Raw genomic sequence first — 18,567 nt, 5'->3', positions numbered from 1 at the left:
TTCCTACATTTTGCTCTGGCTATTTATTCCTCAGAAGTGAAAAAGTTTTCTCATTACTTTAATGACAGTGAAGTAACTGAAGATCAAGTCCATCAGAAGTTAGTCTGACTACAAATGCCAAATAAAAAGCAGGCATTGCATCCTTTTGGAGCAAGACATGTATCAGATTGCACATCCAGCTACCAGTGAAAACATTCTGTTCCTCAGAAAATGTACTGGTTATCAAAGATACCAACTGAACAACTAATCAATATCCATTCCTAATGAGCTGAAAAAAAAATCTCTATTCTCTAATTAATGTGAAGCATGGCATATTTAATCAGAAGTGTTTCTTTGATGAATCTGGTCAAAAAAAAGGCAAAATACACTTACAGTGATCTATGGGGAAACAAGGGAAAATGTCAGTTGAGGAAAAGCCCTGTCCTGTAAAGGTTATTCCTTCTGCCCCTTAATCCAAATCCGGTGTGACTGAACTACAAATGCAGTACAGAGTCAGAGATGCTAAGCAGGGAAATGGCACACACATGGAGTTGGAAGACTACCTAGACTGATAAAGCTGAGGCTCATAGCTAGCATTCACTTCTCCCAAAGTTTCAAAAAACAAAATCTTGACAGATGCATCCTTGCAGGTGCTGAGCTCCCTAGGCCTACTCCAAAATACTGGCAGCCACTGCAATGGGGAGACAGAGCACTGCAAGCTGACAGCATGACACTTCAAAGACATTGAAAGATGAGTCAGTCATGAATGATATGCTTCTAAGAGGTCTCAAACAGGAACTGATCCCTTGATTTCAGAGTCTGTAATAGCTACAGTCAGAGAGAGAGAGAGATTTTCAGCCTGTACTGGACAGGATTTTTGAGTAACTATGTTTGGAAATAGTAAGTATATATGATGCTTCCATGCTTCATAAATGCTATGAAAAGGTTAGAAATAACTTGCTGGGAATACTCTGGCCATAATTTCACTCATCCATGACATAATAAAATAACAATTCTGCCTGCAGCATATCAGGCAGTATTCAATAGGCCACAACCTGTTTTCTCCAGGAAGTTACCAACGTTTGACAGCAAAACTGAAATCTGGATTGCAAAACTGAAATCGGGATTGATGATAGCAATCACGGTCATTTTGGAGCATGTGTGTGGCACAGAAGTATCACTCTTAAACTCTTCTAACAAAGCAAAGCTAAAGCTACAAGGTTTGGGGCTTTTCTTGCCAAGAACTGAAAAACAATCCAACACCTTGAACAAGTCACCAAATCTTCCGCTACAACAGCTCCAGAACTGCAGCGTGTATTAATACTGTCCAAGCTTGCCATTGAGGCTCTGCAGCCTGTCAAAATATTCAGACAGTACTTCAGCAAAATGTTTACTTCAATTCTTATCCTAGCACAGCTTCTTTTCTAGAGCCTCAGGAAAAAGGATCATTCAAAAGAAGCACCTCACCGATTAAGCAGGCTGAACTGTACCACACAAAGCTTCCATTCAAAAAGCCTGTTGTTTTTCAATCTCAGTTACCAACACTGTTTGTCTTACTGCTCTGCTTAGAATCTCGTATTACAGCATGAATTACACTTAAATCTTTATATAGTACAAAGACTGCTCCAGATAAACAGCACAACAAACTAGAATTTCTGAATTTTTGTCATGGAGGTATGTGTGAGCCCTGCAAGGACAGCAAAATTAATCATCAGTGGCCACAGTGCGCCCACACTATTCACTTTCGTTATTCTTGGATTGAGAGAGGGTCCCAGGACAGCTGTAGAGTAACACCCCTGGCTGGAACCTGGCAGCTGTTGGCCAGCTTTTCATGCTGCAGATGTCCTTCCGTGTATTCTTTTTTTGTTAACATTTAATGCAAACAGAATGTACTCAACTTTGACTGTAACTGACCTGCAATAATGCAATTACCCTAACTCCTCCCCTACAGTCTTCAATTACAATTACTATTCAGCATGTTTCTGCTATAGCTAATAAACGTCTCAGCAGCAGCAAACTTACAGAACAACCACCTTTACAATCCAAGTTCTAGAAAAAAACCCAAAGTTCTCCTAAGAAAACAAACTGCCAGACTGCTTTAATTGATCCAAGCAATGCAAGTTCCCTGTAGAAAACTTCATCAGGGAAACATGTGTAGTGCTCAAGCCACAGTGGATTCAGACTGTGCTTTCTTGACTTAACACCACTGAGTATAAAACTTTGCATACTTATGATTGTGCTAGTTTGAAGCAAGCTAGAATGTTTTGGTGAAAAGAAATAGATAATTGGCTATTAAAGGAAAACATGGTTGTGTCTCTTCTCTCACAGTCCCGCTGAGAGTTCTGGGAACAAGAAGTAAACATTAGATAACATTCTCCATTTTGTCTCTCACTCTGCTTTGAGCTTCAGACCAAGCCACATCTCCTTAACCTCACTGCCACTAACCTTCCTTCTTAACCTCTTGGCTTCACCTCTATTCCTTTCTCAGGATTTGGGGTAAGGTTGAGAGGGCAGGGGGAGGTGTTGGGGTGGTTTGAAAACCCCTCCTGGGGACTCAGGTTTCTGGGAGGGGAGCTGTGCTTCTATATTATTTATCCCTTGTATATTTCTGTATATAACTGTATATATTGCAAATATCTGCTTGTATATTCTGCTAGCTGTAAATAAATAGCTTCATTTATATTCCCGGAGCCCTTCTGAGTTAGCTGGGGCAAATTCAAAAGTATCACAGTATCACAGTATTATTAGGATTGGAAGAGACCTCACAGATCATCAAGTCCAACCCTTTACCACAGAGCTCAAGGCTAGACCATGGCACCAAGTGCCACGTCCAATCTTGCCTTGAACAGCCCCAGGGACGGTGACTCCACCACCTCCCCAGGCAGCCCATTCCAGTGTCCAAGTGTGGGGGGCGGGTAACAGCCTAAACCATCACAATGATGAATATAAAAAACCCTCACACAAACTGACAAAACAACTTCATTTAACAAATTTGCAAATGTTTACATTCTACATTACAACTGACAAAGGCATCAAACCTCTGAAATGAAAAATGGGATGATGAAAGAATCTATTCAGCTTTGTACTGTTGTGGACAAGTCACAAGAAACTGGGAGTATGCAATGGTACTGTCCAACAAGAGTTTCTATTAGAAAAGACTCATTGAAGTAGACACTGCTGTTTCATCTTCAGTTAAAATGTTGAGTTTGGCTTGCAGTGTTTGTTTTGATTTTAAACCAATGCCTATGATTTCCTATAGAAAGAACTAAAAAATCCAGTAATGAATTTCCAGTAAAAATAAATTCAGTATGTGAATAGAGAAAAAACTGTTAGCGCTAATCAGTACGGCTGCAATGCCCACAGCAGAGCTGTGCTAGCATACACCAAACTACTCCCTCCCAGAGAATTCTCTCCTCACCAAGATCTCAGTTCTGCTTCTTTCTATACCAACAATTGGGTCAAATCTGACATCTCACAAAGAAACTCTATCCCTGTAACAGTGTTTAAGCAACACTGAGAAGCAGGAACTGTTTTACTTTCTAGTTACGAAGTCAAATGTTCAAGAACAAAGTTACTCTTAAGTTTTTCTCCTGAAGAAGTTATTTCCACTTCCCTTTGTTGGACCTTATTTCCTTCATTCCACTACGTCATGCTCCAGATCTTTTTCCATTAACTGCTTTTAAGATATGTTGAATTGACTCCTTAAAAAAATTGAAACTACACAAAATTTAAGCACAAAAAAAAAAAAAACTAAACCCAAACAATTTATTTTCTATGCCATTCTTAATGACATGTTTAAAGCTGAATTAAACTCCTATTTTGTCTCTACCAGGCCTAATTACTGAGAGTGTTTTGTTTAAGATAGAGTTGTAATGAAAGATATGCTTGGAAAAGGCAGATATCCTGAAACTGGCTGGAAGTCAGTGAGAGAAAGGAGGGCAGCACCAAATGCTGTTGTTTAGCGCTACACCACGGAATACCAATATTATCAAAATTTAATTCTCAAATAACTAACACTATCAGAAACCACTACCCTGAGATGTGCCAGGAACTGTTTCTGTAACACACACTCAAAATTCACATGTAACAATTAAAAACATTATATAATGTAACTTAAAATTAAACAACTATGGCAGTCAACCTATCCAGCACAGAAAACAAACCCCACACAATGCCAAGCACCAATGTTTACAAAAATCCCTTCCTCCTAATTATTTTATATAAGCTCTCATACACTGAGGAGGTCTATAAGGAAACAGCAGGAAAAGTTACTTTTGTAACTACAGCTATGAATTTGTCATTTCTTTCTTGTAAACACAAGTCAAGGGGTAATGATCAGGATTAGCAATCTCAAGATAACTCTAAGCTAGACATCAGTCAAAACCCTGGGAAAGCCTTGTGACCTTCCCACAGAAGTAGAAGAGAACACACTTTTCTGCTCTTTGAACAACTCTTCCTTGCTTATTTACAGTCTACAAAAACTCGAGTTCTGGTCCATGACTAGAAAATCACTGCAAACACACAGGCAAGAAAGGATGCCCAATTACAAATTCATGCTTGAAGGAAGGTAAGGAATGACCTAGTCAGATGGACACATACAAAGCGAGTTTCTGTCAGAGAAGAAATAAAGCACTGCAGTAACATCCCACACACCTATATTTCCTATACCATAAGTAATTTTGAGATTGAAACCATTACTACCTGATTGAACAAGTACTGTGAACTAGATGAGGTCTCATAGCTCCTTGCAGTCCAACTGCTTTTGCTAATTAAAAATAACAGACTGTGCAACACACTATTTTCATTCCTTTTATCACCATTTAGTATACATGAGAACAAACACATTTCTGTACAACTCAGTTGAAAAAAAACAACCCAGTCCTTTAGGGTGGAGGGTATTAAGTATATTGTTAATGAAAACACAGAAATGGAAAGTTCAAGCAGTACAGCACTGAAAAATACTGAGTACTTTGTTCTATTATGAAATGCTATTTGTGCAGTACACTTTACTATCAAAGGTCTTAACTGTAGAACAAGTTTGACTTAACACAGAAGGAAATGTAGCCTGATGACTTGGGATCAAAAGGGTGTATTTTAGTTACTGAATCTAGACACTAGTCACTGCAGTAATTTATTTTAATCTTATTGATAAAATTAGCCACATTTGTCTTTAAATCTGACTGATCTTTTTGTGAAAACCAGTGACTCAAGATGTACCAAAGAAGAAGCAGTTTTATAATGTAAGTTCAAAGACTAAGTTTTACATAAGCCAGTATACTTTCCAGTTTAAAGTTTACTTTTCCCTCTAGAGCATGAGGATTAATGCTGAACTGCCTCTCAAAATCAAAGTATTTCAGGCAGTTCGTCAAAAGTACAGGAACACTGCTTCAAAGTTCTTCACAGAGAAACAGCAGGTAACAACTGTCAGCTCAAGCGAAAACAAAGTAATAATTCTATGCAAATAAATCAAAAAGAGACAGTATTTACATACCTATGCTTAACAGCCGCAAACGGATCTATAGTTTTCCAAAGGTACTTCAGTAATGAGTTTCCTGACACTGTTCAGATCTCTCGAATATCATAGTCATGCAAAAAGAACCATTTCTTTCCTACAGGTAGCATCAGCAGAGAAAGAAAACAGAAACAAATAGTCTACTTCCAAATAATAGCTCTAAAATTCACACTGCCTTGCAAAGCTGCCGGCCCCACACAACCACCCTACCCACCTAATTACATTCAGCTGCTTGTCATGTGCTTGTGCATGTCTTGCAGACCAATCAAATGATCTCTTTTTCTCCTCCTATAACTAAGCAACAAAGCTAACTAGATCTGCCCAAACCAGGTAACGAACACTGAGCTGTGCATAAACTGACTCTCCTTGTCGTAGGAAGTTGCACAACGCTTCATTACATGCAAAAACTGAACTACAGCTAACACAGTCTACTACGATGAAACATGGCAAGCACCAAAAGCTCACAAAATCTAATAAAGAATGCCCATTTTGAGCCTGGTTTTATGTTTTAACAGATGACAAAACCAAGCACTGATGACAAAGTTGGCACAGACACCAGAGCGATACCCACCATGCGAGAAGGAGCTGAAAGAATTTGGGAGGGCAGTGGCAGCAGTACTACAGGGTTTTGTGGACATCCACATCCAGCCCCTTCTGCTGAACTACTTCTGGTGACAGCAAGCTTGAGGAAAAGACCAGCCTCAAAATAATGACAGAAACTTTTGGAACCTTGGTAGTTAAATCCACAAGACCACCTCTGCCAAGTCCCAAGAAACACATGCAGACACTTTAAACATTTAAATAAGTTTGAGGAACACCGATTTGACATGTAAACCAACTCTCTCAACAAGTCCATCAGGGCCTGTTAAACACAGGCACCCAAAAGGCAAGAGCCACATGTCTGGCTGCACTACAATGCTGGTGTCCACCATGGCACTGGCCAGAGGTCTCTGCGCTGGACCCTAGGAATGGGAGAGGAACTACACAGCCACCTACAGTCACCATGAGGCCCTGTCCCGTCTCACAAGCACCCTTGACATTATGGAAGCTTAACAGTGGAGGACTGAGCAGTGAGAACAAAGTGAATTTTGCACTCCACACGTAAAATTTAGCAGACACGAGCTTTTACAGAAGATGGGTCACCCTGTACAACCCTTTCTTGTCTCAGACTCTTTCCTCAGTGTTTCAAGAGCAGTGAAGATAGAAAGGAAATTAAGGAAGTTTCTAAGGCTACTAATAATTTCAGAATCCCTGCAAACAGCCTGCTACAACATTTAATGAATCCATCTACCAGTATCCAAGCCAAGTCCACAAGCTCCTTTATTTACTTGTTCCAGGGCTCAACTATCTCACCCTCTCATCCTGCAAACCAAAGCCATTTTTATTGCCTTTCCCCAGTAAATATCTAAGTTTTGTCACACAGCACTGGCAAACAACTAGCTGAGGTGCAACACTTTTTTATACTCTGACTTAGCATTTTTCCAGATTTAGCTAAAATCCACTTCTTAGTTATAGGTAATAACTTCCAAAACTCTACTCATTCTTAGCTCGTTCCAATCTTCCATACATTTCACTATAGTTTCAGAATATATAAGTCCATTTTTGATCCCACTAGCAATAAAAAGTTTGTGCTTGATTTCCAGCAACAGGAACATTTTTAACCTTTAGCTGCTTCCCTGATTGATACCAGCATATTTGCTTACTGTGAAGAAATATTCAGACCACAAGCACTCAAGAATTTCCGGTGCTCCACGGCACCAAAGGAGGAACAGGATAAGAAGTGCTGCCAGACAAAGCAGCAACTTCTTTGCCATGTTGCAAACAGCCTGGAAGGTGGTTGCACACACTGAACATGAACTGCCTATGTGAAATTCTCTGACAGCTATGTAAATGGAGTTCACACAGTAAGAATTTTTACCCTATTTATGGGAAAAACAATTGTTAAGCAATACCTAGACTTCAGCTTTTGCTTTCATAACAAACCAAGGCTGCTTAATTTTCCTTACAAACTCACAGGAATAACTACAGAGTTAGTACCAAAACAGATGGCGTCAGTTTACAAACTGGGAGGGCATCAGTGTTTGATTACTTAAAGCCCCTGTTTTTAAACAAACATTATTTGTGGCAAGTGCTGCACAAACACCTGAGCCAACCCTGCTGCAGTGGCAGGAAGTGCACACAGCAAAGCAGCAACTGGAACAGGAACCACCACAGCTAGCCCTCAATAAGCCTTCCTCTCATTTCTACACAAGCCTTACAAGTTTTAAGAGCTTGGACATCTTCTAGGTTTATGGAGAGAATCACTACTAAAGTCACTTTACACCAGTGAAGTGTTCTAATGCTACAGCTCTACATAGGAATGGTCACCTGTTTACTTATTAAACCTTCCTGCTGTTTTTACAAACAAGCTTAGTGAACACACTGTATGAACAAGATGAGCTGGAATTTATGGACTTCTTGTAAAAATTATCTATACTCTGCAGGCCTAAAAATTGAGGAGGAAATCTGAATGGAATCAAACACAGTGGCGCCGCCTTCATCACAGGCATCAGAATATTTGCCTTCATACATTCAGCAGTCTTGAGAATAGCTAAAAGGGTCCAAACGGTCCTGTAGCAGGTGTTTCCCCTAGAAGAAAGTGCCGGATTGTCACCTGTCTGACCACAATTCTTGCAACAATTAGGCATCTGCCACTGGAGATGGGGGGGGGGGGGGGAAGGAACTAGCAGTGGTCCAGTTCAGTCCAATGCTACAGAAACAACTCATCTGTTTACAAAGTCAAAAGGTGTGCCTAACACCAGCGCCAACTGCCTCCACTTTCCCCACTCCTCAATTACCCAGTTCTATTGGCAGTCTCCTCTTCATCACTCTGACCAGTTAATGTCTTTTCCAACACCCTCTACAAACTCACCAAGCTTTTCCAACAGACAGAGTTTTCATACATGCATTCAACAGATGACTTACAAGGCTATGGAATAAAACCCAATCTGTTGATAGGTAATGTTATTTGTTAGCATTCATAAGTCTTATCTGTGCCACAAATCCTCTACTGTCAATCAAAGAGGAAACTTTGCAAGACAGGGAAAAGAAGCCACTGGAACAGACTGCCTATGAACCAATTTGCATATACAGTGGTAAACTTCAAGAAGACCTATAGCATATCCTTTGCAGCAATTAGTTCACAGTGAGAAAAAAAACCTACAAAATACAAAAAGAAGAGATGAGAAAAACGTAAATAGAAAAAAAAAAAAAAAAAAGAAGAAGAAGAAGCTTAATTGGCAGATTGCCACAAATGTAAAAGAGAATTATTGTTGTTTCCTTGGAAGAAAGTCAGCTTCTCATGAAAAGACATTCTGGAAAAAAATGAGGCTGATGAGATGTGCTGCAAAGGAAAATTGACCAGCTGTCATGTGAATGAGCTTGCTACTCACTGCCACAGCAGCCTATAAATGAAGTAACTCACTAATAGCTCAAGACACAACAAAAAAGACCTGCAAGGAAGAGACTAAATCCTTTAGATTGAATTTGTTCTGCCTTCCTCAGACCAGTGTCTTCCCAAGAAAAAACCATCAGATTGTTTTTGCCAGCATCAACTCTTGAAATACCCCTTAAGCGATTAAAATGAAAGTAGGTCAAGCAAGCTTTCCCAATACCCAAAAGACACATTTGCTAAATATTTAGCAGTACTACAGACCAAAGTAAAACTTTCCTGTATTGTTCTTTCAACTACAAGCCAATCTAGGCAGTTTCTAGCAATAGTGACAGAGCTTACTTCTACCATTGCAAGAGGTAAAGTACTGATATATTTAAGGTCAACATTTCATACACACCAAAAAAAAAAAAGCTTTGAAGAGAGGCTCTAGATGACTAACTTCCAGGACTTACTAGGATCTCTTCAAGAATTAAAAAAAAGTTACCACTAAAATAATTGGCAAGTTAAAAGTATCAATTTTGTTTTTTACAGAACATCATACTGCCTAAACACAGGAACCCTTCTCAGTAATTAGGCATATAGCATCAGCATTTTGGAAAGCTTTAAACTAAACTCTGTCAACCTCTTCACAGGAAAAACATCAAAAGATTGTTTCCCAAAATAAAATTTGCTTATATTTGAAGACCCTGTCAATATCTCAGAAAAGAGGAGTAAAATTATCCCAAACATGCAGAATTTGTCCATTTTGTTGAGCTACAAGTTTACTGCCTTCACATCACTTTCTATTAATGTCCGCATAAGCACAGTCTGAGGCAAAGCCAAGAGTGTAGGTACTTCCTCCAGTTCTGAATGAAAAGAGAAAAAAAAGGAAATGCAACTCCTGAATCAGGTTCTCTAATTATGGGTCTGAAATAATAGAAAGAAAATAACAGGGAAAAAAATTACAGTGTCCTTGTATAATGTGATGTGCTAAGCCACCAAGAAACTGTGAATAAAAAGCTCTGTATTTACATACTAATGTAAGAACAAACAGAATTATTCATTTTGGCTGAAATTAACAAATTTGATTCTTTTGCCTGTAGGAAATATTTTGGCAGGATCCGCACTATTCAAATTACATTGTCTGTACTTAAAAGAGAAATATTTAATCTAAAGATGGCTGAATTACCCAAAGTGCCACAGGCTCTTCTGTGAGACCTAAGCTGATTCCACATTTTGTACAACTTAAGAAGTAAGTGCATGATCGCTTGAAGAGAGCACCTTGGAGAGCAATGCATGCAGACACCTATGTCCCTGAATGTTAGTAACAAGCTGTCAAAGCAGGCTAATAATCTGATGTCTCTATCTTCAGCCTGAAGAATTACAAATCTCATTTTAGATCAATGATCTTTATCCACATATTAAAGGGGTTGATGAGTAAGGTATCTTTCTTAATTAAAAACTAGAGTAGTTTTACAGGAAGTTGTTGTACCAGTGCAAAGGAATATGTGGACCACAGCACCCTTAGAAACGATTCCCAATGTTTTACAATCCTGGAGTATGAATACACTTTAGAAAGTTGCTTTCATATTTTGATTCATGCTTATGGTTAATCAATATGCCTTTGTTCTTTGTACTACCTGATCCAATAAGTCATTACCAATTTAAAGATGCTGCTTTTTAAAACTGATCTCAGCAGAATTCCAGTTTGGAGGCAGCTAGGTTTTCTTTCCAGCACAAGATGACCCTGTCTGCATCTTTTGTAAATCTACTTAATAGGTCCCTCATTCTCCTCATCAGCTGACAACAGTGTTTTACACTTCAAATTTGCTCTCAGGAGGAAAATGCAAAAAGCTAGTTATTTGCATTATTTGACAGCTATATCATTATGCCTCCTTTGAGCTACTGCAAAGTATTCCTTTTGTCCTATATTATAGTTTGATCTTGCATGCAATGAAGCATAAGAAATCTAACTAAACACCTGAGATGTCTGTTTTTCTTCTCTACCATTTCTTTGGCCATGAGCATCATTAACATAAGAACACCTTCATTTTCTCATTTATTCAGTGACTCCCTAAGTGTAACCAACCTTACTAGTTAATCTTATTTCTTTCAGAGTCTGCAAAAGGAATGGGCAGGCTTGTAAAGGTGGTGATTCTGGAGTACAGGACTAAACTAGATCTTTCGGTTCCATTGGCCCTACTCCATTCCCTGTGCAACTCCCAATTACAAAAAAAATACTGCTCCCATTCTTCGTGATCCCTCAGGATGCTAGGCTGAAGAAAAATTCCCTAAGGCTCAACACACCACACTGGAGATTACAAGGGCAATAAGGACTTGCTGGAGCAAAGCTCCAAATTTGCAATGCAAAAAAACAAAGCTGAAACGAGGACATGCCTTTTAGCCTGGTTTCTCCAGAAAACAAAACTTATTAGACTGAATTTCTGTCATGTCTGCCTTCTCCCCCAACACTAGAATCTGCTGAAAAGTTTTAACACATAGGGGAAGAAATCACAAAAATATGAAGTTCTTACATGTTTTGTGAAAAATTGGCAGCTGGATAAAGGAAAGTCAGATGCTCACCTCTGAAAGCTGGCAGTTACAGCTTTTCAGTTCTACAAGAGACACCTAACAGCACCTACCAGCTGGCCAAGTTGTACATGCGCTGTTCCAGACTAGCCACAGCACATACTGTGACTACCAGTTACATTTTCATTTACTTTCTGATTTGGATTTAAATACATTTCCCATTTAAAGCAAATTAAATCTGTGTACATCTATTACTAAAATGTTAGCAGAATAAAAACTAATTTGATTTCACTGTATGACCAGTTCAAATTTGGGGGATTTTGTATTTCAGTATGTTGGGGGTTTAAAACTTGCTAGAAAGCATGATTCTACTTTTGTAGCACATTCTTTTCACAGGTCTTCCAAAGTCTTTCACTCAGGCCCTGTCCTATGCTATATCCAAAGTGACAATTCTGAAAAGCTGCCAAATAAAGATTCATAGTTGCCTTTTCTACTTCACATATAAAGAACATTTTAAAAATCTTACTTCTTTTAACAACTCAAACTTAGTGTTACATTTACCCAAATTATGAGAGTTTTGCTATGAAATTCAGAAGAAATAAAGTCAAATTCAGACAGTACTGTCTTCAAACTCAGATGACACCACCTCTGTCTATCTTGACACCTTTCTAATGCAAGAAAGAATATAGGAAAATTAAGTACAGCCAGACAGTTAATGCCCCAGCAGAGAAGACTTGTCAAGGTGAATCACTGTTAGAGCAGAAAGTCAGTGAAGCAGACGCTGTTACATGCGTGGCTGATACCAGCATGGCTAGAACTTAATCTTGTACCTTTATGGGTCACATTCAGTCATGTCTAAAGCTTGGTCTGGAATCAAACATGTAGGGGGAAAGAAATTGTGACTAATGTTTAAATCACAAATACAAATTTAATTTAAAACAAACAAACCAAAACAATCCCAACTCCATCCAACTTCTTGGTATAATCCCCATTCTGAATGTTAGCTCAGCTTCAAAGTAGCCTGGGAAACCACCACCCACTGGCAATAACTGTAACAGCAATTCATCTCTTACACAAACCTTGCATGAATGTTTCACAGCAGAAGCAACATCCACAACTGCTAACTTTGACTGATATCCTGAAGGTCTCGAAATGCATCGCACTCCATCTTAGTTGTGCAATTATCAGCAAAGATTTCCAGGAGGAATGTAATTTCCCTCAGCCACTACCAATGTGACGCATTACACTCTCAAGATTGGCAGAGACACAAAAAAACGTGCATTTTTCAAAGCAAAAGTGATTCAGCTTTTATTTTCCTCCCACACAACATACATGATTTATTAGTCCTTATCTTAACAGCAGCCTTCGCTCTAGTCCAAATATTCCCACTCCCCAAGGCTGTAACTGGAAAGATCTGTTTTCTTTTTTAGTTCATAGAGCAACCTTTTTCCTTATAGCTTGGAATGAACACTTAAAAGAACCAAATTAAATACCCAACAGTTGTGAAAATAATGAAACAGCACCTCAGAGTAAAACAGCACAAGCTGTTCACTTTCATCATTGTATAGCAGCTACCATGACAACATTGCCATTTTGAATTTTCTAACAGAAATGGGAGGATGCCTTTAAAACAGTAGTACTTCTGCAAAAGAACCTTCAACTTCTAACGAGAAATGCTACCTCATGTGTTGATATGCTTAACAGAAGTACTAAAGAAACTGTACATCAACTGTTTTTGTTTTACATTCTGCCATTTCTAACTCAAACCTGAAGGGGGTTTGCATATCCAAAAGCTCACCTACCCTTTCAACAACACGGAGTACACCTTAACCTGAAAGGAAAAAAAAATGAATCTTCAGTAATACTTAATTGGTTTTATATTTACTCCTTTATCCTCTCATCAACTTTTCAGCTGACAGCTGTAGGCAGCTGCTAAACTGCAATCACAAACTCCAAGTTAATCTGGAATCACCTACTTTGTGTAGCAGTTGTCCTCACACCAATCCAGTGTTTTATCTGCATAGCAAAATATTTCAGCTAGGTATAGTCCTTATAATACTTTCACTCATATGTCTCTGTTAACACAAATAACCCCTGCAGAGGTGCAGACTGATTTTCAAAATACTATTTGCAAGTGCCCACACTGGTAACTTTTAATCTAAAAAATACTGCTCACGTATCTGCCAACTCTTTTCCACTGCAAACCACAGACTTCTCAAAAACCTGAACTCCTCCTCCTGATCTTGTAACTCCATTGCTGCTTCTTGCCTCTTCCCTACCTTACCACCAGTCTCCACACTGTCTTCCAGAAGTGTCTTTATCTAATATGGTTTATAGTTTTACCCATTTCTCAGCAGCAAACATATCGAAAACAGAGAAGGGAGCAACTAAAGGAAATAGGCTGCAAACTCAGGAAAAGAGCACTGCATTGATTTACACTTTGGTATTACCTTAAGAACCATAAAAGCAGGGACATGTGCATTTTCTGTTTCCTTGCAGTAGTTTAAATACTGAAAAACTTCTGAGTGCTGACCACTATGTGCAAAGCACCCAGTACTATGCAAAGCTGTCATATATATATATGTGTGTGTGTGTGTATCAGAGTATTTTCAAACCCTTGAAGCCAAAGCAACAACACAAGAAAAAAAATATGCTGGTAATATGTCATATTTTGATCTATATGCCATAACTTAATCTTCAAAGCTTATTAGATTGGAAAATAAATCACAGACACTGAGAATCCTATTACAGTAACCAAAAGTAAATTCTGCTGTATTATGTATGAAAACAAAACAATATACAGAGGTTCAAGGAAAGAAATTAGGGGCTATGATTTTCCCTCTTAACAGAGATAAAGGAGTATGACCTCAGCTGATTTAATATGGTTCAGGTTAGTCCCAGCTCCTGACAAGGATCAAGGTTTCAGACTAAACAATACAAAAGAAAGAAGAAGAAATCTCATAACCAGATGCTACTTCCAGAAGATGACTGGCTGGGAATACAGTTTTATAAATAGAGAAAAAAAAAATCTGGTTTTGCTATTTAAAAAATGCATTGTAGATATGTATTTCTTAAATCATGTTGTACTTAACTATGGCTTTCCAGCCATGTTTTAAGCTAGTTCTGTAAACATGATCATATCTCCAGCATAAGTGATAGCTGCAAGACAAGAGGAGCAATAGCAAGTCCATGAGCACTTAACATACTTAGCCCAGCAAATGCTTGGCTATAAACACCTAAGTAACCTTCTGAAATTACTGAGGAACAAACTTACATTTACCTGCAGGACCACAGCACATGTGCAATGGAACACAGTCGTGCTGCTTTAATACAGAAGAGAGTATCAGACTACTAACTATTCAAAGAGTAAGTTTAATACATTTAAAATGCATCTTGTTATATTTGCTGAGATATTAACAGGGGGAAAGGATTTGTCAGTCCTTATATTCCATATCTAGTGCAAATTTTACATGCTTCTAAATTAAACTCTTACTATCCCTCTCTGGATTACAACAGACTGCTTTGATTAATGGTGTTGCTCTGCAAGTCCAGGATTATGCTGAAAAGCAACAAACTACTCAATGTTTTTTATGCCAGCACAGCAGATACTTCACTGAACAAACAAGAATCAAAAGAAGATGCACAGACATTACTTCAAAATTCTTTTATCTCATCAATCTTCACTTTGAGAGAAAAGGAAATGTGTAGTCGAATGATAACATAATGTGTTCCCATGTTTAACAACGGTGATAAAAACAAACTTACAGCCTGGTTTTAGATATCTGATTGCAGAGTAGAAATTTTATTAACTACAAAAATAAACCAGTGCGTGTTGTAGCACAGTCCCCCCCACCCAAAAGTTGTCTGTGCAAGAGATTAAATAGACATAAAATTAGAACCCTGAACTAGAAACACAAGAACATGCTGTTCTTTTTTCCATCTTTAATCATGCTTTTGAGACATCCATTTAGCATCACAAATATTACCCCTACAATTACAGATGAACATTTGAAATGCATATTGTCTTGTATGCTATTTCCTGTCTGGAAAATACTTGAATCAGTCACAAAAGTAGTCTACATGTAAGCAAAGAAACAAAGGCTGAGAAGACAAGCCTACATAAGAACAAGTTCCCAAACAGATTTCAGAAACTGATTAGTGTTGCTAATGCATTTTATGCATAAAAATCAATAAACATTTCGCCAAGTTTCAAGTAAAACTCTAAGTATAGAAAAACATCACCAGTATAGAAAAACATGCCAGTAAGACCTAGCAGAACTCCTAACTCCAAGCACATGGATTACCCTGATGAAAGCATTAGGGAAAGTGTTTCGAGGAGTAATATTATCAGAAAGCTCAAAATACATCTGATGCATCTCTAAGGAGAGATAAAAATTAAAGTTGGGTGGTTTTGACAGTTCTAGGCATGTCCTTTCTACTTAGCATAGAAAAATATTACTTATGTATTAATATAATCTAGCATCTTACAGAGAAAGAAAAAACAAGGTATTTTTTCTGATGGATTTAGCTTTCTTTAGATCCAGGATCATCAAAGCATTTAGTCCAAACACTGCAAATCAGGTTGAAGAGACCTCCAGAACTCTTTCAGCAAGGAGACTGTCAGACAAACATGCAGTGTTCAAACAGAAGCAAGAGATCTATTGATAACCAAATGCAAGATTAAATCCTGGTTGAACAGATAAAACACACTTATAATTCTGCCTCAACAATTTACTATTTTTAATTATGCTTTTTTCAGACACGCTATCCATTTCACTTTCTTTAAGGCAGAAACTCATGTCTTGAGCTGTGGGAAACTTCCAGGTCCTACAGCTGCTACATGTGAAGGCCCAAGAGCAATTATTTGCATAGTTGTGTTCCAAACCAGCAGTTGTAAAACTAAGCACACGCACCAAAAAGGCCAAGGCTTCAGACTTTTTTCCTTTAACCTCACAATTGAGGCCCTGTTGTTAAAACTCCCACATCATCATCTTAGAAGCCTGTGGGCAGGGGAGGCTGCACAGGTGGGCAAAAAGGAAGGCCTGGTGTGCCTTCTGAACTGCTATGTTGCAAGAGATCCCTGCAACACCTACCTGCTCCCCTGGCTCAGCAGCACAGGGAAAATCACCATTTCGCCCCAATATTTCCAGTCCCTGCCCAAACCACCCATCCTAGTATCAGAGCTTCATAGAATCATTTCAGTTTAAATAGACTTTTAAAGACCCAAGTCCAACCGTTAACCCAATGCAGCCAAGCCACCACTAAACCAACATCCCTCAGTGACACATCTATGTGGCTTTTCCAGTACCTCCAGGGATGGCAACTCGACCTGCATGGCCTGTTCCAGGGACTGGCAACCATTTCAGCAAAGAAAATTTTCCGAATAGCCAACATAAATCTGCCCTAGCACAACTTGAGGCCGTTTCATCTTGTCCTATTGCATGTTACCTGGGAGTTAAGAAGGCTCCTCACCTCTCTACAACCTCCTTTCAAGGGAGTTGCAGAAAGCGAAAGAATCCTCACTGAACCTCCTTTTCTCCACACTAAACAACTCCAGTCCCCTCAGCTGCTCCTCAGGTTTACATTCTAGACCCTTTGTCAGCTTCGTTGCCCTTCTCTGGACACGTTCCAGCATCTTAAAGTCCTTCTTGGAACAAGAGGCCCAAAGCGGGACCCCATTATCTCTTAACTCCCTTAGCAGTGGAGATGCTTCTCTGAAGCACCCTGACTCCTACAGCTGCTGCGGCCCCCTCAGAGGGTGATAGGGCGGCGAGAGTCCCAAGCCCCCGACCCCGCCGTCCTCGTCTCGGCTCGGCGCCGTCCTACCTGCTCACCTCCCCCGTCCACCGGGGCTCCCGCAGCGCCGCGTCCCTGCGTACCTGCCCTTTTTTGGGCTGCGAGCGTGCCTTTTCCGTCAAGGCAACATCACTTCCCGTACGGCCCGAGGTAGGGGCGGGAACGGCCCCTCCCGGCGTGGGGCAGCCGCGGGCAGGGCAGGGCCGGGCCGGCCGGGCAGCACCGCCCCGGCGCGGCTGTGCCTTCCCCACAGTGAGAGCTGAGCGGGGCGGCGACACGGCCTCAGGGCATCACTGCTGCGCTGCTGAGGCTCCGCTCCCTTGCAGAAGGCCATTTTCAGTTCCACAGGCCGGCTCCTCAGCCGCACGCCTCCTCACTCCTCCATGACGCCACACGCGGCTTGACAAAACGGCGAGAGGCAGAACAGGTTCTCAAGAGGAAATATGTGGGGCCACCAGGTTCGTGTCCACAGCCGTGCATTTCGTGATCCTCTGCCGCCTGCTGGCTGCCTCTCCCTGCAGGAGGAAAGTACGTTCTCTCTGCTCTCACAGCTGCTCAGTTAACTTAAAAGTCCAGCAGCCTTAATTCTGCAAGCACAGTCTCGACCTCAGGTGCCTCAGTGGCCCTCTCTGTCTGCCTCAGTTCAGACATACATCTCTTGAGACTTTTCAGAATCAACTTCTATCCTCATGGACAAACTTTCAGCAACTACATTTGCAAAGAAAATGCCTTCGAGACTCCTTATTCCTTTTCAAAACAGCATTTTCAATATATAATGGTCTGCAAACAAAGGGAACTGCTGGGAGTTACCACATTAACTCTGTGCTAGCACTCGTCACAGGCTTCTAGCGTTTCATCACATCCAAACTAGATTTGTCACACACAACTGCTCCACCTTCTACTGCTCGCTCTTCGGGGAAATCTATGCACTAGCCCCAGCTGCATTTATAGGCACATTCCAGGGAAGATTTTTCCCCCCCAAGCTGTATAGATTCTGTGTTAAAACCGGGATCTGACCTAAGTTCCTCCAAAAATCTGCAGGTTTGAGTTTCCTTTTAAAGTCCTGAAATACCTAATGTTGTAGTTTCTCTGAGTCTTGGATTCTGTTTTGCCATACTGACCCATACACATTACAAGATCAATGCTGTCCTGCTGAGCTACGCTCTGAAACACTTCTCCAAGTACAACCTGCCTATCAGGCAATATGGTCTGTTAAAGAGCCACTCCAATCTCATTCTGTCAGGAACGATGTGTGGTACACGTGTGGATATATAAGCCAAGGCCTTCAAAGTTGCCTCTTCTCAGCTATCAGTACCACTGCATTCCCAGCAGAATGGAT

General features: G+C 40.0%; 1 protein-coding gene across 1 annotated transcript in view; it reads right to left on the bottom strand.

The window, feature by feature from the left end:
• Nucleotides 1-18,496, bottom strand: part of RAB27A (RAB27A, member RAS oncogene family) — a 33,627-nt gene extending 15,131 nt beyond the window's left edge. The window contains exon 1 of the mRNA XM_064157579.1: nucleotides 17,259-18,496. The gene's annotated coding sequence lies outside the window, so the exon portion shown is untranslated. The remainder of the gene's footprint in view (nucleotides 1-17,258) is intronic.
• Between the last annotated feature and the right edge of the window lie 71 nt (nucleotides 18,497-18,567).

The sequence above is a fragment of the Pogoniulus pusillus genome, chromosome 17 (assembly GCF_015220805.1).
Source record: "Pogoniulus pusillus isolate bPogPus1 chromosome 17, bPogPus1.pri, whole genome shotgun sequence".
Classification (NCBI taxonomy): Eukaryota; Metazoa; Chordata; class Aves; order Piciformes; family Lybiidae; genus Pogoniulus; species Pogoniulus pusillus.
Note: the sequence above shows the minus strand (reverse complement) of the source record. Positions and strands in the feature narration are given on the sequence as shown.